This window comes from Triticum urartu, chromosome 2A (genome assembly GCF_056163025.1).
Source record: "Triticum urartu cultivar PI428250 chromosome 2A, HENAU_Tu73, whole genome shotgun sequence".
In the NCBI taxonomy this organism is placed as follows: Eukaryota; Viridiplantae; Streptophyta; class Magnoliopsida; order Poales; family Poaceae; genus Triticum; species Triticum urartu.
The window spans coordinates 125,414,874-125,431,779 of record NC_141874.1 but is presented as its reverse complement, the minus strand read 5'-3'; the positions used below and the strand labels follow the sequence as shown (position 1 = coordinate 125,431,779).

The 16,906-nt window shown below is 50.5% G+C and overlaps 2 pseudogenes; one reads left to right on the top strand and one right to left on the bottom strand.

The window, feature by feature from the left end:
- Nucleotides 1-2,104: 2,104 nt before the first annotated feature.
- On the bottom strand, nt 2,105-6,059 carry LOC147984239 (uncharacterized; annotated as a pseudogene).
- Nucleotides 6,060-12,216: 6,157 nt separating this feature from the next.
- LOC125541233 (uncharacterized) lies at nt 12,217-13,637 on the top strand (annotated as a pseudogene).
- Nucleotides 13,638-16,906: the final 3,269 nt, after the last annotated feature.

Here is a 16,906-nt window from a genome sequence, read left to right as displayed (position 1 = left end):
AGAAAGGGCTACCGCCATGCTTGAGCAACCTCGCCGGTTTTCACTGCAGCCACGACTCCGTGATGCATCGGCCGTTACGACTGTGGAGGGTGTCCATCGGCTTGCCTTCGGATTCTTCTCCAGTCTCACCGTCTGCGTCGCTACCGTTGTGACTGCGGGGGGATGTTGAGTATCATTGTTATTATAGAAACATATGATAGCGTAGGATTTATTCCACCTTGCCTTGTACTCCAAGTAGATGATTGTACTCTATATATATATATATGCCCACGAGACTCAAGCAATACAACAACAATTCCATCAATCATCTCTTTTCCCTTCTAACAAATATGAACAAGTGGTTGGAGCGTCTGCTTCACAAGCTATATATGCTCTTGTAATGAATTGGCCACGTATATTTGCTACACATAAGGTATGCAAGGGATTGTTGCCTCAAAGACGCGGCATGATCATGTGAGCACGCGGTGGCATGTGATGTGACCTTGGCAGCAACGAAACGTCCTCCTCATCTTGCATATGCCCTTTTTGGCATGGGATGGTGGCGCACCGCATTATCTGCTCCCCTGTTATCTCCCGGCCGAGTGTTAGGGTACCAATCGATCTATAACTCAATCACAGATACAACTCGAATTCAGATACAATCAGCCAAGCTGTTCTTGAGAGGGAAAGGGGATGAGGAAGAGAGCCGCCGCCGATCTGATCCAACTGGATGCCTTCCTCGACTCGCTTGTGGGTGTAAGTAGGTGGCGACCCCGGATCAACCCTAGCGAGTACAGTCCGGCCCAACGAACCTCCTGTTGGGCTGTATGATGCGGGCCGGCCTGCTGGCGTTGCGCCTTGGTGTGTAGCCCTGCATTCCACTCGGTTTGGTCGCCGTGGCAGGCTGCTGACCTGGCGCTGCCACGGTGTCTGGCTCCTGTGTAGTTGGGGCGCTGACATCCCCCCTCCTTGAGTACTGGCTCGCCCTCGAGCCAGTGCAGGGAAGCGGTCGAAGAGGTACTTGGCGTCTTCCCAGGTGGCGTCAAGGACTGAAGGATCGGACCAGCGCACCAGCATCTGTTCGCGCCGGCCTTGTGGTGTCTGTCGCCAGCGCGTGTCCATGATCTCGACGGGTTAGAGAGGCTCGTCTTTGAACGCTGGCAGCTCTGGCTCGACCGAAGTGGTGGCGGGATGGCTCGACGCAGTTGAGAAACGTGGAAGACCGGGTGCACCTTGGCGCCTTCTGGAAGCTGCAGTTCGTACGCCACGGGGTTGACGGCGCGGATGATCTTGAAAGGCCTGAAGTAGCGGAAGGCGAGCTTGTGGTTGGTGCGGCGAGCCACTGTTGTCTGGACGTAGGGCTGGAGCTTGACGAAGACCGCGTCGCCGACAACAAACGTGCACTCGGAGCGCTTCTTGTCGGCTTGCTTCTTCATGATGTCGCGGGCTCGATGGAGATGCTCGGCGATGACTTGTTGCATGTGCTTGGCTCCTCGAGCCATTCCTTGAGTGGGGGAAGCTTGCAAGTGGACGCGGCCTCAATCCCCCAGTGCCGTGGCTCATGGTCGTAGAGTGCTGCAAAAGGGGAGGTGTCGAGGGCAGAATGATAGCTAGAGTTGTACCAGAATTCCGCGAGGGCCAAGTATTGGTGCCATTTATGTGGGCAGGCGTGGATGAAGCAGCGCAGATAAATTTCCAGACACTGCTTGACACGCTCGGTCTGTCCGTCTATTTGGGGATGGTATGGCGTGCTCATGTTCAGATCAGCCCCGATGGTCTTGAACAGCTCGCGCCAAAAGGTGCTAGTGAAGACCGGGTCCCTGGCAGAGATGATAGCAGCGGGCATCCCGTGGAGTTTGTAGACGTTCTCCAAGTATGAGTGAGCCACCTTGGCAGAAGTAAAGGGGTGGCTCAGAGGTAGAAAGTGCGCGTAGCGCGTGAACTTGTCGACCACCACGAGGATGCAGTTGAACTTGCCAGAAGTGGGTAGCACGCCGATGAAATCCATGGTGACCACCTTCCAGGCGTGATCTGGGATAGGCAGGGGCTCGAGGAGTCCGGGATAACGGACACGCTCTGGCTTCGCTTTCTGGCACACAGCACACGATTGCACGTACTGGCGCGTCTACTCCTTCATTTTAGGCCAGACGAACAGGCGACGCAGACGTCGATAAGTTGCTGGCGCACCAGAGTGACCGCCGACTGTGCTGCCATGGAAGGCGCGGAGCACGCGCTGCTGCATGGATGGAGACCCTCCCAGCCAGAGCCTGTTGCGAAAGTAAAGCAGTCCATCCCGCATGGTGAAGCGTTGCTTGGGGTCAGGTCTGCGCTCGAGGTCCGTGATGATTTTCTGAGCTTGGGGATTTGAGGCATAATTGTCTTGAATGTCAGTCAGCCAAGTTGGAGCACAAACTGAAATAGCTGCTAGTGATGCATCAGGAGTGCGTCGAGAGAGCGCATCAGCCGCGGTGTTGGAAGCACCAGTTCGGTAACAGATCTTGTATCTCATACCCAGCAATTTGGTGAAGGCTTTTTGTTGCCAGGGGGTTGACAGGTGCTGGTCGTCGAGGTGAATCAAGCTGCATTGATCGGTGTGGATGATGAACTCGTCCGTGTGCAGGTAAGGACGCCACTGATCGACTGCCATGAGGATCGCCATGCACTCCTTCTTGTATGTGGACAACCCTCTGTTCTTGGGACCAAGCGCTTTGCTTAAGTAAGCAATCGGGTGCCCTTCTTGTTGCAGGACAACTCCTACCCCGTAGGCACAGGCATCTGTGTCAATCATGAATTGCTTGCTGAAGTCTGGTAGCTGCAGAACTGGTGCAGATATCAGTTTCTCCTTGAGTGTGTCAAATGCTTGTTGTGTGTCACTCGTCCAAACGAATAGCTGGTTCTTCTTAAGTAACGTGAAAAGAGGGTGGGCAATGATCCCAAAGTGTTTGATGAACTTGCGGTAATAACCTGCCAATCCGAGGAAGCTACGCACATCTTTTGCACACTCAGTAACATGCCAGTTCTGGATTGTTTGGATCTTGGTTGGGTCCGTAGAGACACCTTGCTCATTAATGACATGCCCGAGGTAGGATATCTGGCATTGGGCAAAGGAACACTTTGACTGCTTCACTTGCCAGTGATCCTTGCATAGCAGTTGCAGCACGAGGGTGAGGTGCTGGAGATGATCAGAGAAGGTCTTACTGAAGACGAGGATGCCATCAAAGAATGAGATGACGCAGACACGATTTGCCGGCTTGAGAGTTGTGGTCAGGGCGCCATTGAAGGTTGAAGGGCCACCAGCAACTCCAAATGGCATGACACGGAATTCCCAGTGGCCTGAATGATTTTGAAATGCTGTCTTGTACTCTTCTCCCTCGGCCATCCTGATTTGGTGGAATCCAGCGCGAAGGTCAAGCTTCGAAAACCATTTGGCACCGGCAAGTTCATCGAGTAGCTCGTCGATAATCGGTATAGGAAACTTGCCCACTACTGTCATGGAATTGAGGCGACGGTAGTCGACACACAGACGCCAAGTCCCGTCCTTCTTCTTGACCAACAGGGCTGGGGATGAAAAGGGACTGGAGCTTTTTTGAATTATTCCTGCATCGAGCAGTTCCTGAACTTGCCGCTCTATCTCTGTTTTCAGTTCTGGCTTGTATCGGTAGGGCCTGGATGTGACAGGTTGCGCGCCTGCCATCAGCGGTATGCGATGGTTGCATTCACGACGCGGTGGGAGGCCACGCGGGTCTTCGAACACGTCAGTGAACTGCTCAAGTAGCCGAAGTACCTCGACCGGCATCTGTGCGTCGTGCTCGTTGCTGCCATCAAGAGAGTTGAGGTGGATAATGTGAGCGACTGATCCTTGCTTACAGGCCTTGAGTAACTCTGGGGCAGAAATAACAGAGCACTGAGTTTGATCCGAAGAGATCGCAGACAGGTGGAGGCGGCCAGCGGGGGTGGTGACATTCAACTGTTGCGCAACCCATTCGATGCTCATGGGACTCTGTTGGCATAGCCAATCCATCCCAAGGATTGCATCATAGGAGCCCAGCTTCAGGATTTTGAAATCTGTTGTGAACTCGTGCCCTTGCGTGATCCACGAACAAGCTGGGATGAATCGGTTGCAGGGGATGGTGTTGCCGTCGGCGACACGCACCTTGCATGGTCGCGGTAACGGCTTCACTCCTTCAAGTTTGGTGGCCAGAGTGCTGTCGACGAAGGATGTAGAGCTGCCTGAGTCGACAAGCAGTAAGATCTCGTGCCCTTGGAGCCATGCCTGTAGCTGAAGAACGCCCGGGTCTGAAGATCCATCCACTGCCTGGCGCGAGAGAGTGCACATGTTCTCTTCTTCAGAAGTTGGTGACAAAGGGGGCGACTCGATGGCGAGGTCGTCTTGGGTGAACAAGGCGAGGAGTTCGTCGACGACATGCATCTGTACGGTCGGTGGGCACACGTGATCCTTGCCCCACCGTTCCCCGCACTTGAAGCAAAGGCCCTTCGCGCGGCGAAACTGCCGGAGTGTCGCGACCTTGCTGTTCTCGGAGTTGGCACGTGCGGCATCGGTGCCGCGTCGATCCTCAGAGACCACGGTTGGTGTAGCAGGTCGACCGAAGAACGAAGGCGTAGTTGTGCGTGGATGACTCCCCTGACCGCGGTTGGTGATGGCGCGGCCGATCGGGAGTTCGCCGTCGGCCACTTCCTCCTGAAGTAGGGCCAGCGAATATGCCGTATCCAAGTCCGGTGGGCGTTGCACGAGCACCACCGCTCGAATGTCCGGTCGCAGGCCCTCGACAAAACGAGTCAAAAAGAAATATGGGTGAGTTAATTCTGAATATGATATGAGGTGATTCATCAAGGACTCAAAGCGCTCGATGAAATCAGCGACCGATGTGGTCTATTTGATGGCATAGAATTGGCGGATGAGCATTTGGTGTTTGTCTCGGCCGAAACGAGTACAGAGCAGGGATGTGAACGATTCCCAGTCCAGCCCGATAAGTTTCTTCTGGACAGATTGGAGCCATATGCTCGCCGGACCAGAGAAGTTTAGGATGGCCATAGGAACACGGTAAGAATCATGGACGGGGAACATCTGGAAATACTGTTTGCACAGCGTTTTCCAGAGCTGTGGGTTGTCGCCGGAGAAAACAGGGAAGCTCATGGATGGTGGTGGCTGGCCTAACGTGGTGAGAACTGATGAGGAAAACGGGGCCGTGGCGGAAGGGACAAGTGGAAGCGGAACCGTACCTGTGACCGGGAGTGCCGTCGGCGACACGGGGGTCACCGACGGGGCCCCCCCGGTGAGATCAGCGACGGCGTGGCCATCAGGCCCGAGAGGTGGTCCGCGCGTTTGGAGCAGCGGTGGGAGGGCGTTGTGGAGCGCCGTCCCGTTGAGATGGTTAACAAGCAGCTCGGCTCGTTAAGCTCGTACTCGTTAAGGCTCGACTCGTTAAGCTCGTTAAGATTAACGAGCAGAAAACCCTGATCGGCTCGGCTCGTTTGAAGCTCGTTAAGCTCGTGAGTGCTCGTGAGTGCTTGTTAATAGATTATAATGTTTTACGATATACAGGATGAATGTGTAGGTGTGGTTTTCAAGACGAAATATGATGACTATAAAAAGAAATGCAGTAGTTTGTTGTCTCATAGGTCGATTAGATTGAATAGATGGGCTGAGGTGCTATAAAAGTTTGTCACGTAAAATGAAAATATGTGTTGTGTTGTTACTAACGAGCTTAACGAGCTACTCGTGAAACTCGTTAGCTCGCTCGTTAAGCTCGTTAAGCTTAACGAGCTAAAATCAATGATTGACTCTGTTCATTAAGAAGCGAGCTACGAGCTTAACGAGCCGAACTATCGAGCGCTCATTAAGCTCGCGAGTTACGAGCTTTTGGTCCAGCCCTAGCCGCGGCTTGCAAGGTCGCCACGGTGGTCTCCAGCTTCGCGAACCTCGCCTCCAGATCGGGTTTCCAGCGGAGGAGATCCTCGATCTGCGACGACTGGGTCTGCAGTTGCTTGAGGACGTGGGCGGAGTCGACCTTGGCGTCTTGGTGCATCTTGTCCAGGTACTCCTTGAGGGCCGGATCCATGGTGGCGAGGAGGACTTGCCGTGCTTGAACGCGGTGGCGAGTCTCCAGGGTTGGCGCGGCGGAGAGGAGTGGTGGAGTGGTCTCTGATACCAGGATGTTAGGGTACCAATCGATCAATAACTCAATCACAGATACAACTCGAATTCACATACAATCAGCCAAGCTGTTCTTGAGAGGGAAAGGGGATGAGGTAGAGAGCCGCCGCCGATCTGATCCTACTGGATGCCTTCCTCGCCTCGCTTGTGGGTGTAAGTAGGTGGCGACCCCGGATCAACCCTAGCGAGTCCAGTCCGGCCCAATGAACCTCCTGTTGGGCTGTATGATGCGGGCCGGCCTACTGGCGTTGCGCCTTGGTGTGTAGCCCTGCGTTCCACTCGGTTTGGTCGCCGTGGCAGGCTGCTGACCTGGCGCTGCCACGGTGTCTGGCTCCTGTGTAGTTGGGGCGCTGACACCGGGACATTGCTTTCAAGAAGCTTTTCACTCCTGTGAGAGTCCGCGTTGCATCCAAATGTTTTCACTTGCCTTCGATCGATCGGTTGTTGCTGCCATGGACCGCAGGCACATCTCATTTCGTTACAGGTTAATGCAGCCCATCAGGGTCGGGCCCATAGTGGTGCAAAAAGTGCGGCCTGCACAGGGCCCAAAATTTTGGGGGGCCCCAATTTTTTTACAAAGGCCTAGTACTAAAAGAAAACTTATGCGCTTTGGGCTGTTGGGTGCTGTAGTGGTCTGGACTGCTGGTGTCAAAGCAACGAGGGCATCGAGGATCGAGCCATCGAGCGACCAGAGCTGAAACGGGATCGGGGATCGATCTCCTCCTCCTCTTCCAGTCCTCCTACTCGTCTCGATCGCTACAGCCTGCAGGAAAGGACCTTTGATCCAAGGTGTTCACTTCGCCTGTGTTGGAGTCTGATCCCTCGGTCCTTGGATCGAGGATCGATCCAAGGTGTTCTGGAGTCTGATCCCTCGGTCGAAGGTGTTCTATCCTGGAGTCTGATCCCTCGCCCCTCAGTCCCTGGATCGATCGGATCACATGGCGACTGGCCGCTGCAGGTGAATACAAGGACCTCCACTCCTCCAGACTCATAAACACATCCCCTATATGTAGATTGAGCTCCGCCGTCGTAGATCAGGGATATGGAAGTTAGATTTGATATAGCTTTTGTTGCCTCAAGTATTTCTGATGGTAAATTTCAAATATCTCCCCAGAATATATCAGAAAATATCCCATGTTTTCTTTAATTACTAGCATACCCGCATATAGTTTGTATGTGATACTTCCAAGTGCTATACCATTGTAACAAGTATAAAGACAGTTACTCTTTTTTCCTAGACACAGTTGTATACATCATATTATGGTTTATATATAGGCTCATGAGCCTAGCAGTTTGCTTTTTTATTTTATTATTATTCAAATGTAAAAGACATAAATATGATTTAGCCTCTAAATATTAGTCTCTTGCATATTTCTAGTGCTATACTACATCCAAATATTGCAATGCCTTTTCTTGGACAGTGCACATGTTAGCTCAAACTTGAATGTGTTCACTAGTTGTATGCCTCTTTGAGCCAATATATTCAAATTGTACTTCTTATATAGGTATTAACTTTGGTTTCTACTCATAAAGAATACTAAAAGAATGAGGATGTTCAAATAAATAGCAACCAGGAGTTGGATAGGTATGACTTTTTTATATTTTCAATTGTTATGTAAGACATTATATTATATACATTACAATTTTTTTCGTGAGATATATATACTATAATTTCTTGTTAGTTCATTTTTTTAAGATAGGGCCCTATTTTTTAGTTTCGCATAGGGCCCCGGATTTTGTCGGCCTGGCCCTGCTGCCCATGCACGCAGTTTAATTAGTGCTCCCTACGTAGACGCAGGAGAGAGGTGGACTTTCCCAGTGGATGGCATGCGGAAAAGAAAAACACGTACCTGCCCGCTGCCGGTCAAATATTTGATTTTGGAAAATGTGACACTAAAATGTTATGACCGTACCCGTCGTGGCGGGTGGTCGAAGACGTTGTATGGTGGCCTTATCGTGCATGTCGGTGCTTTCATTTTGCTAATTTGGTATATGGGTTTCTAGAAATGTTCGTTGTCTTGCCCTGAAGTTGTATGTGTTTGTGCAGAATTTCGTCAACAAATGTTTGTCCTTCTTGTAATTGCTTGTCCATGCATCAGATTCATAACATTATGTTGTCTCATTCGATTCAACTTCTACATTTAATAGATGATACCCCTCGCGTTGCTACTGGAATCAGTTGCAATACATTTCATTTTATTGTGTGGAATTTAAATATTTAGATTAATAAGATGTGAACCAAAATAAAAAAAATACATACGACTTATTATATATAATGTATAATTATAAAATATCTATCAAATATTAGTAGAATAATAGAATGACACACATTTTTTCCATGCATGGTTGCATGTGGTGGTAAGTCTTTTCCCATGCATGATTGCTTGTTGAGGTGTTATCCAACCATAATTGTATGTGACATGCTTGTATGTTGAGATACATAAATTAATAGGATTTAGTGTAATTTCCGCTCCAAACATAGAATTCCGTATATGTGTGAAAGTCGACCAATCGCTGTTACTTGAACGCCTCCCTTTGCCCCTAGATCGATTATAACTTGTGACCAGCGATCCAAGTCTTCCTTATTTGCATAAAGTTGAAACAAGTGAGCACATGAATCTACTTCCATATGCAGGGAGCCTTGCTTTGCTTTGTACTAAGTTGTAAGGAAGCTGCCGAGTAATTGCCGTGCCTGGTTCTACAGTCAACATTTGATCTTCTTTTTCCCAGAACGAGATATAGCTCCCACACTTAGTATGTTTTACACAGCTACACCTACATGCGTGCGGCGCACGGACGGTTTATAGACGTGGATTCATTGAGTTGTAGTAGTGGTTGAAGTAAAAATGTGAACAAGTGGTTGGAGCGTCTGCTTCACAAGCTATATATGCTCTTGTAATGAATTGGCCTCGTATAGTTGCCGCACATAAGCTATGCAAGGGATTGTTGCGTCAAAGACGCGGCGTGATCATGTGAGCACGCGGTGGCATGTGATGTGATCATGGCAGCAGCGAAACGTCCTCCTCATCTTGCATATGCCCTTTTTGGCATGAGAGAGATAGTGGTGCACCGTGTTACCTGCTCCTGTGTTATGTCCCGGCCGTGACATCGCATTCAACAAGCTCACTCCTGTGAGAGTCCGCGTTGCTGCCAAATGTTTTCGCTCGCCTTTGATCGGTTGTTGCTGCCATGGACCGCAGGCACATCTCATTTCGTTATACTAGGTTAATGCAGCCCATGCACGTACTGTTAGTGCTCCTACGTAGACGCTGGAGAGAAGTAGACTTTCCGAGTGGATGGCATGCGAAAAGAAAAACACCTACCTGCCGGTGCCGGTGATGTAGTGTGCACTATTGTTGGCTTGTGGCCATGCATGGATGCATTGCAATGTGCTACATGATCGATGTTATTAGTAAGGAATAGCGTGGACAAACCTATGCCAAAACTAGATGGCACTGTCAATTCACGTTCGTTAAACCCTAACCCTGGACTGGAGTACCCTCATGTCAGGACACACCGACAAAGTTGTTGTGCTGACGTCACTCATTCCTAGTCGTGACGGCTGGACGGCATGAGGTTACAAAGGTACTCTCTCTGTCCTTAAAAGAGTGTATTTTCAACTTTGTTGAAAAATCAAACTTTTTATATTTGACCGTATTTATACAATAATAGACCAACATTTATGCCATCAAATTAGTATCAATAGATTCATGATAAAATATATTTTCGTCATATACCTATTTGGTTTCACAAGCATCGATATATTTTTGCACAAACTCGATCAAATTTTGAAATAGATTGACCCTCCAATAAAGTTGGAAGTACACTCTTTCAAAAACGGAGGGAGTAGATATTTTCCATGCTCGCTTCAATATCATGTACCCTATGGGCGATTTCCTTAAAAAAACTATACCCTATAGGCGACCGACACGTATAGCCCTTGCCTTTACTTCTTCCTTCCTCACTCCCTTCCCATCCGGACAATTGAGCTCTTTACCTGATGGCCTTCGTCAGACCGTTACCGTGTATAAATACTCCGCAGTCCGCACCCTCGCGGCCACACCCCCTACACTGCACCGCACTGCTACCAGCCTACCGTAGCCACTCAGCAACTCCGTGCATCTCACGCCCTCTTAGACCTTGTACAATGGAAGGTGCTTATGGAAGGTGCTTAGAGAAATAAATCAGGTTTTTTTTAAACACCGGTGTCTATTTCTACAGAAGAGACGCTTAGTTAAGCGTCTATCCTGTACAAATAAGCACCGGTGCTTCAGAAAAATCCGGTTTATTTTTCTAAGCATCTGTCTAAGCACCTCCCATTGTACAAGGCCTTAGGGCATCTCTAGCTGCGCCCCCAGGAAGGCCTCCCCAGGCTTTTTTTTGCGCCGGCACCGAAAAATCGGCCCAGTCGCGCCCCCAGGAGCCCGATTTTCGCTGGCTTGGGCCGAAAACAGCGTCGGCGGATCCAGGCCGAACCCGGCGCGCTGGGGGACGCCCAGGGGCGCCGGGGCGAACTGTTTTAGCGCGAAACAGCCGCGGGCCGCCGCGTCAGCGACTCTACCCTCTTCTCGGCCCTTCGTCGTCCTCATCGCCTCGTTTCCCGCGGCGAATCAATGCCAAAGCTGTCGCGCCGGTCAGCCTGCGCCATTGATGCCTCACGGGCGGCGCAGTGAAGACCGGATGACGCGCGTCCCTCGCCCTCCCTCGCCTGCCATGCGTACTCACGGCGGCTCGCGCACGGGCGACGCCTCGGCCTATATAAGACGCGCCCCAGAGCACTCAGCGACTCGTACTCTCTCGCTGTCGTCGTTCCTCCCTCGCCTCTCTCTCGCCGTCGTCGTTCCTCCTTCTCCTCTCTCTCGCCGTCTCCAGCACCCATGGCCGAGCGCTTCCCACGCGACGGCGCGGCGGCGAACGGATTCGGCCGCCGCCATCTTCACGAGAGCGAGGCTCGCCTCCTTTTCGAGGCCGAGTACCCGGTCCCGCCGGACATGCGGATACCCGGGGCGTGGAGGACCAGCGTCGGCGGCGTGCCGGTGCCCCCGATACCCACCGGCGCTGCGCGGCGTGCGGAGATCGCACTTATCCGCTCGTCCCTGCCGCGTGCGGCGAGGGAGGGGCCACGGTACGTCCCCGACAGCCCGCTCTGGGAGCCCTACTTCCGCCGCCGTCACACCGAGCAGCTCGAGGCCACCAACGGCGTCGAGCCCTCCGGCAGGCTCAACGCTGTCGGCCGGCGCCGGTGGTGGGGCGTGCCCGGGCGCACGTTGGAGGTCGTCCTCGAGTACATCGAGGACGGCAACACGCCGCACCTCGAGTACCCCGCCCCCCCTTCCTTCTCACGCCGCCGGGGAAGCTCCTGGACCCCGAGGCGCATGGAGACCGGGGGGTCCTCCTCCTCGTCCGGCGGCTCGCCCTGCCTCCGCCCCGTCAAGTCGGAGCCCCAGGGCACGCCGGTCAGCACGCGCACCCGCAGCTCCGGCGTCCGCATCGGCGCCAACGCCTCCCCACCCACCGGCCGCTTCGTCCTCGTCGAGCCCAAGCTGGAGCTCGGCCTCCCCGCGGAGTACGAGGAGATAGCCCGGTGCGGCTCCTCCGACGAGGACGCCCTGCGGTGGGCGCGGGACGACTACCTCCGCGACGAGATGGTCCGGCAGCGCCGGGCCCTGGAGGAGATCGCCGCCCGCAAGCGTGGGCGCGAGGACGAGCACGGCGTCGTGGTCCTCGACAGCGACGACGACGACGATGACGCCCCGAACCGTCCAACCCGCCGCGCCAACCGGGGGAGGGATGCAGCAGGGACGGCGGAGGCGGGGGCGGCGACGACGACGGCGGCGGCGGCGGCGGTGACTACACGCGGTTCTACAGCCTCCTCGGCATGTAGAACCGCGTGAGCGGGCGGCGAGGCGGGCGGCGAGGGAGACGGCGGGTGTAGCCCGCGGTAGTTTTTTTTTCTTTTTTTATAAAATATGTTTAAGTTTGAACGAACTCGCCGATGTTTGCGTTAAATTTGAGTCGTTTTTGCGCCGTATTTACTTTTTTAACTAACCGTGGGCGTCGCGACTAGAGGGCATTACGTCCCCAGTGCGCGGTTTAGCGCCGGTGCCCTTCGGGGGTGATTTTTTGCCCCTCCGAAGGGCCAACGGCTGGAGATGCCCTTAGCTAGCAAGCTCGTGCCAGCGCGCGATGGCCGCGCCGTTTCTTCTCCTTCTTCTGCTCGTCGTCTCTGGGGGCGCTGCAGCGGGCGGCGACGGCGAGGCGTGGCTTCCCCGGCTCGAGCTCCGAGGCATCGACGACACGGGCCGTGGGCTCGCGTCCGTCGCGCCGGAGGAGCCGGTGTTCATGGACGTTGTCGCCACTGACGACGACGAGGCGGGCGAAACGCCCTGACTCGAGTTCCGTGGCATCGACGACTCGGGCCGTGGGCATGCGTCCGTCGCGCCGGAGGAGGAGGTGTTTATGGACGTCATGGCCGATGCCTCCACGGTCGACGACGAGGCGGGCGAAGCGCCGCGGCTCGAGCTCCGAGGCATCGACGGCTCGGGCCGTGGGTACGCGTCCGACGCGCCGACGCGGCAGGTGTTCATGGACGTTATGTCCGCCAACGGATGCGCGGGGTTCGCGGGCCTCCTCGCCGCGACGGCGAACGCGGACGAGATCTTCCAGCAGCGCCTCCTCGCCGAACGCGGCCGCGGGCTCACAGTCTTCTGCCCCGACGACCTCGCGGTGGCGACGTTCAAGCCCAAGTTCGACAGCCTGAGCGCCGTCCTGCTTCACCACGACGCGGGGGCACGCTACCGGAGGGAGCAGTTCCAGGCGTTCGACTGGGTGCGGGTGGGCTCGCTGGCCACCGACGCGGCCACCAACAAGAGCCACGCCATCGCCGTCCGCGACGACGGGGACACGGTGCTGCTGTGGCGGTGTGGCCGTCGTGCGGGAGCGGCGCTGGGGTCAGGGTGACCAAGACGGTGTCCGAAGAAGCCCCCCTCGCCGTGTACGTCGTCGACGCCGTGCTGCTGCCGGGCCACCTGCGACAGAAGCTGGACGGCGGCGACGAGCCGGGTGCTGCGTGCAAGCCGTGCGGCGGCTATCTCGGCTGGCTGCACTGCTGCATCCCGGCCTGGGTAACGATACTGGTGGCCGTCGGGAGCATGGTTGGCACTGTGATCGGGTTTCTCATACCCCAGGATTGCTGCCGCGGGATTCACTGAACTGAACAACAACAAGAAGAAGGCAGCTATGTTAGCGGTTAATTTATCTGGTTAAGTTCAACTGCACTAGTGAATAAATCCTCTTACATCTACTCCGGAGTATATGGCACTCTATAATTATGGTTGTGCGTGTGCGCACTGTTTAGATCAGCAGATATGTTGCTGCAGCATGCGCTTGTCGGTCCATGTCACTGTTCTGCGTGTGAGTTCGTGGTCTACTGTGTTGGCTCCTGCCCTGTGCCACAACTTAATTTGCATACATCACTTGTACATATTTTTCCTGTTGCAAAATGTCAGATTCAACATCGGCCTAGAAGTCGAGAAAAAAGTAGTCAAATCATGCTACGAAAAGTAATCCCTTCAATCCATAATAAATATCGTGATTTCACTTTAAATTCAGAGGGAGTACTTACTTGAAGGTGTGCTATGATTTGGCCCATAAACATGATCAATGCTAAATTATTATTTTGTTTCTCAAGTTAGTGAGCGCCCACTTTGTGGCATAAGTAGGTGGTAGCGCACGGGAGGACGAGGTTACACGCGCGGCTAAGACTATCCACAATGAGAGTAACATAGGTAGTAATATCACACATATCTAGATAAAATAGATGATGTGATAAGCAATAAATGAAAAAAGTAGCATGTGGTAACATAGCTAGTTACTCCCTCCTTTCCGGTTTATAGGGCTTATCTCGAAATTTTAGGTCTCCTTTGGTTCATAGGATACGAATATTATAGGAATAGGAAAATCATAGGAAGTGAGATGACATGCATCTCAATTCCTATAGAGAAGGAGATGTCATTTGATGCATAGGATAGGAATTTTTTCATTGAGTCTTAGCTAATGTTTTTTTTCCTCCAAAATGTGAAGGATTGATTCCTATCCTACATAGGAATAGGAATCCATTCCTACAAATCAAAGGGCTTTAAAGGAAATTTTCCTTTGCAAATCCTATTCTATAGAAATCCTATGAAATTCCTACAAACCAAAGGAGACCTTAGTTTTTTCCATTTTATAAGGCTCAATTTGGTTGTTCCCATCACATGTTCCGACTTCAAGGTACATTAAATAATTGCATGCAAGTATTAAGAGAAAACTGACCAATGCATGCACTTTATGTATGCATGCTTTGCAATTAATGCATTCATAAACATATTTTTTTAGGAAAACAAGAGCATTAATTGGGTGCTTTTGTAAACTACAAAAAATATTCCACCACTCATCATCTATCTTGGTTGGTGTGATTTTTGAATTGAGCCTTAGGCTGGTCATAGTGGGGAGTAACATATACTAGTATCATGCATATGATACTAGTGTATAATACTACATCCATAATGCATAGTATCATAAAGTAGTATCATAGATGGTCTTATTTATTGCCATGCATGACACATAGTAGCATAACATTTATTATGTTACGGTATCTACCTATGTTACTATGACCCTCTCTCTCTTCTTTAATTTCCTGCCACGTAAGCATGTTTGCGAGTCCCAAGTATATGATACTAGTTATGTTACGCCCACTATGGCCAGCCTTATAAACCGGAAAGAAGGGAGTACTACTAGTATGAGTAACATCACACATATTAAGGCAAGATGAGTCTATAGCTTAATAAATGAAGTGTTGCATGTTACCACACATATGTTAGTAACATAGAATATTAACATGGGTACATTACTACTGTATGTTACTACCCATTGTGGCTAGTCTAAGGTGTGTGTCACTGCGAGGAGGCAGCGAGATCGATTGTCGAGATGGTTTGTAAGTTGTGCACTCTTTGGCTTTACCGGCATAGAAGTGCATATTCAAGTCGTGTCAACGTTATCTCAATCTTGCCATTGGTGCGTGCCAAACATTTCTTCCTACCCCGGCCAGTGTTCGTGGGCCTTATAGCTGAGAGCTTGAGATGTTCGATGGTATGTTTAAGAGAGGAGATTCACTTGTTTTCTTCCCAGTAAAATCTTCCTAAACGAATTTGAAATACATGAAATTTGGGCTACTTGGGCTGCTTTGTGCATGTGTAATTCATGTCTTATCCGTGTTTCATCAATTTTTTTTCTGGTTTTGTTATGGAACTATGAAAAAACAATAAGAAAAGTGCTTGAACATAAATATAGTCATTTACAAAGACATAAACATTTTTTAAAATATGTTTTTTCATAAATACATGTTTCAAACACAGGAACATTTTTTACAAATGAAACAAACATTTCTGTAAAGACATAATTATTCCACGCTATCAGATGAAACGCGGATAAGACATGAATTACACATGCACAATTAAGACCCATATATTCACTTTTGAATTTATAGGACACAGTTGACACACCTTAGGTAATTTGTTAGACATATGATGCATTTAGTCATTCCGATATCAGGTATGCTTTGCATGTCGCAGTTTCTAAAGATATAGGGCATCTCCACTAAACTCCAAGTGTCGTGCATTTTGCATTCCACAACATAATTCAAAATAATGCACAAACTTAGGAAAAGCATTTCGTATATCTATTTAAAGAAACCCATTGAGATATTCTTATCATATATCCTTTTTGTAATGAACTAATCATGTTGACTTCAACCATCAAAAAGGGGAGACTAAAAAGACATCTAAGCCCATGGTTGGGTTTCAGATGATATATGATTAGTGGGACTGAGAGTTTAATCAAGTATTCTACACATGTTTATTCCCAAATTGTAAAAAGAATGTAGGTTAGAGACACCTCACCCCAACACGTATGAAATAACGAGGGGACGTATGACGCCCGTATCAAGGATGGTCGTACCCGTTGTGGAGGGTGGTCGAAGACGGTGTATGATGGCGTTGGCACGCATATCGGTGCATGTACCTTGTTAATTTAGTACTACCTCTTTACACTAACTAGATGATGCCCCACGCGTTGCTGCGGGACTTGGTTGCAATATACTTTCATGATATTTGATTATTTTGAATATTAATATTTGGATGAATAATACGAGAACTAAAACTAAAAACTTATATGATTTATTTTTTCATTGTTGATGAGGTGGACTTTTCACATGCATGTTGGCATGACGAAGTGGTTCTTTTGCATGCATGTTCACATGCTGAAGTGGGTCTTTTGCATGCATGTTAACATGCTTAGGTGACATGTATGCATGTTAAGAAAAATATGTTAGTGGGGCTAGCTATTTAGATATAGAAGATATAAAACATTTTTCTAGCTCAATTTGAATTACAAAACGTTTTCATTAGTTTGCAGAGGGATAATATGGCTAGAAATGCTTGCAGTCCTGCGCTGAAGATGTGTATGCGTTTGTGTCGAATCTCGTCATCTAATGTTGATGTCCTTGTTGTCCATGCATTATCAAATGCGCCTTGGATTCATAACATCATGTCGTCTCATCGGATTCAGCTTCTAAACTAATTTAGTGCAATCTCTGTTCCAAACTTAGGATTTCTGTTTTTGCTAGTTACCAGGTACCTGATTTTTTTTGTTGCGTCCGGTACCTCTTCCTTCCTTCTTCCTTGTACCTTGCCGGAGAAGAACTAGCCACACCAT